The sequence below is a fragment of the Aotus nancymaae genome, unplaced genomic scaffold, assembly GCF_030222135.1.
Source record: "Aotus nancymaae isolate 86718 unplaced genomic scaffold, 86718_ANA_hifiasm-v0.15.2.pri h1tg000032l_0, whole genome shotgun sequence".
Classification (NCBI taxonomy): domain Eukaryota; kingdom Metazoa; phylum Chordata; class Mammalia; order Primates; family Aotidae; genus Aotus; species Aotus nancymaae.
Window position 1 is genome coordinate 30623617 of NW_026988445.1, and position 3629 is coordinate 30627245.

The following is a 3629-nucleotide window of genomic DNA, read 5'->3' on the forward strand; positions in this document are numbered from 1 at the left end:
ATCAGAGCCGTAGAGTCACAACAGCAAACAACAGCAATCCATAGACCCTTCAGCCTCAGCAGCAGCCCGGAATAGACCGGCCTGAGATGTCCTTGAGGCCGAAGCAGGGGGTACCTATGCACTTTTATTTATTTATTTATTTATTTATTTATTTTTATTTTTATTTTTAAATGTTTTTATTTTATTTATTTGTTCATAATTTTTTTATTGCATTTTAGATTTTGGGGTACATGTGAAAAACATACAAGATTGTTGCATAGGTGCATACGTGGCAGTGTGATTTGCTGACCTATGCACTTTTAAATGAAACATGCTGCTTCTGGATCAGCACCTCTAGTCAAGTAGAGGAGAACCTACAGGTGCTTAAAGACTGATTAGAATCATTGGCAGATTAAGAGAAAATGGGGATTCCACTCTTCAGGATTGGTTAGCTCCTTTACTAAGCTCCCTCTTGCTTGTGTGTTTTGTACTAATATTTGGACCTTGTATGCTCAATACTGTAACCTGAAGCATTTCCTCTCACCTAGAAGCTATTGAACTCCAAATGGCACTGCAGATGGAATCACGCATGGACGTGGCATTCGTCCGAGGACCCTCAGATCGACTCCAGGAGCCCTAGCTGCTGTTCCCCACTTGACGCCCCTCTTCAAGTAGGAAGTATAGTGAGGGTAAAGGGGTCCTTAGCAATCTTCCCTTTTAAGAAAATGCAGCCCAAAATTATTTCTTTTCTAACAAAGAGCAGCCTGGAAAATTGAGCTGCAAACATACATGAGCAAGTTGGGGCTTGCACAGACTGATGCTGGTAGCTGTGCCAAGAGAAGAAAGCTACTGAGGCCAGGCGTGGGGGCTCATGCCTGTAATCCCAGCACTTTGGGAGGCCAAGGCGGGTGCATCATGAAGTCAGGAGTTCAAAACCAGCCCGGCCAAGCTGGTGAAACCCCATCTCTACTAAAAATACAAAAAAAGTAGCTGTGCGTGGTGGCGCGTGCCTGTAGTCCCAGCTACTCGGGAGGCTGAGGCAGAGAATCACTTGAACCTGGGAGGTAAAGGTTGCAGCGAGATGAGATTGTACCGCTACACTCCAGCCTGGGTGACAGAGAGAGTCTCTGTCAAAAAAAAAAAAAACAGCTACTGAGAGCCAGGCATGTTCAACAGGGAGGCTCCATCTTCCCTTTTGTCACAAGTACAGTAAAAAAGCAGGCAACATGGCACCAGTCAGGTAGAGAATCCATCTGCATAATAAAAGATTAGGGTGGGGCAGCCAGCGTTTGTGCCGCATGCAAACAGCACACCTAGTCCTCTGCAGTCCTTTGCATGCTATGCAAATGACACGCCTGGTTCGACCAATCGTCCGTGACCTATGCAAACCAGACACCACCTCCTCAAGCTCATCTATAAAACCTCCTGCGCTTCACTGCTGATGGAAGAGCTGCTTGGGACCCCCTTTCTTTTGCCTATTAAACTTCTGCTTTTAACCTCACTCCTTGTGTGTCTGTGTCTGATTTCCTTGGCATGGGACAAGGAACTTGTGTATTACCCCAGATGAAAGATGCCACTTCACCACTATGTTGCCCAGGCTCGTCTCCAACTCCTGGGCTCAAGCAATGTTCCCGCCTTGGCCTCCTCAAGTGTTAGGATTACAGGCATGAACCACTGTGCCTAGTCTGAAAACTTTTCTTCAGAGGTAACAGGCTATGTCAGTGTTCTGCTTGAACAGTCCACTAAACTCATCAGGTTTGGGGGATCTAAAGGAACTGTCCATTATCCTCAGCCATCAGCAAAAAGAAAAGGCCCTTTGCTAAGTTATTTTTGTAAGCACGTAATCCTCAATTACTTGTTGCTGGGCCTGGTAATCACCAGGAATCATTCCACGCCTGATGTCCTTAACACCAGCATTCACGATTTAAAAACTTGGCTTTCTAGTACTTTTTTCGTTATTTCAACCACTTTCTTCCTGGTACTTTAAAATTCCTTGATTCCTGTGTTAGTTCAAGTCTACAGAGAAGCAGATGTCAAGACTAGATCTGAAAGAGTTTTATTAGAGAAGGGAAGAGAAGGCAGGACAAACCTTCAGACTGACTGCCGGTCTGACTATGGAAGGAGAGAGGGAAGGAAGGAGGACTGTAGTGAAATTCAGCCAGGCCACTGGCAGACTTTGAGCCAAAACTGCCAGTTGGAGGTCTGTATGTCACCAGAATGGGCCTGCATTAGTGCCTCTACCATGCTGAGTCACTGGCGTGTAGCAGCATGCAGAAAGTACAGCCTCTGCATGAGCAGAGTGGTGGATTCAGAGGGGCAGTAGCTGGGGATCTGTCAACTATGCTCCACGAAACTGGAGATTTGGCAACATCACTACTGTTCTTAGGCTGCATCTATCCCCTATGAAAGACATCGAGTATCAGATTATTTTCTCACTCTACAATTAATGGAGATCATTCAAATGCCAAAAAGGCATCCCTTTAACACACTTAAAATTATCTAATCATCTATGGTCCCCATTGCTCTAGTCCCACTGTTGAAAATCATACAATAGTAGAGAATACTGAAGCCACTATAAATGGCCTTCCATAGCATCCCTTAATTCCCTGATTGTCCACAGCAGTTTTACAGCAGTTACTACAAATCTTTGTTCTTCTCAGCTCCTCTTCTATTCTGTCTCAAGTAACACCACTTGTGCTTTCTCAGACAATATGGCATCTGTAGGGCATTCATTTATCTAACAAGAACACTTGTCAATTTCTTTCATCTGAGCTAAGAGCAAAATGTGCTTTACCAGTCTTTGGACTCCATCCCTTTTCCTAAAACCATGTTGATCCCTCTGAGCTGTATTTAAAATACTCCTCGGCTGACTTCATTCTTACACTCTAGTAACTTTTTTTTTTTGAGACAGAGTCTCACTCTGTTGCCCAGGCTGGAGTACAGTGAAGCGATCACAGCTCACTGCAACCTTCACCTCCTGGGTTCAAGCAATCCTCCCGCTTCAGCTTTCCAAACAGCTGGGATTACAAGGATGCACCACCATGCCGGCTAATTTTTTATATTTCTAGTAGAGATGGGGTTTCACCATGTTAGCCAGGCCAGGGTCTTGAACTCCTGACCTCAGATGATCCACCTGCCTTGGCCTTCCAAAGTGCTGGGATTACAGGTGAGAGCCACCGCGCCTGGCCAACTGTAGTAACTATTTTTTGTTTAAGTGACGGGTCTCACTATGTTACCCAGGCTGCAATACAGTGGTTCTTCACAATAAATAGCTCACTGCAGCCTCCAACTCTTGGGCTGAAGTGATCCTCTCACATCAGCCTCCCGAGTTGCTGGAACTACAGGTACCTGCCACCATGCCCAGCTAAGTTTTATAAAAATTTTTTAGAAATAGAGGTTTCACCATGTTGCCCCCAGGCTAGACTAGTGGGTTCAGGTGTCTTCCCACCTCCATCCCCTGAGTAGCTGGGACTACAGGTGCACACCACCATGCCTGGTGAGAAAATACTCTTAATTCCATTTAGGTTCATATAAAGATCTAACTTCAGAGGAGTTTTCTTGATAGAACAAAAGTGCAGGAGACTTTTCAGTAATACAGACTGAATTATTCACCAAAACTATATTGATTATACATGACAGAACTAAAAAGA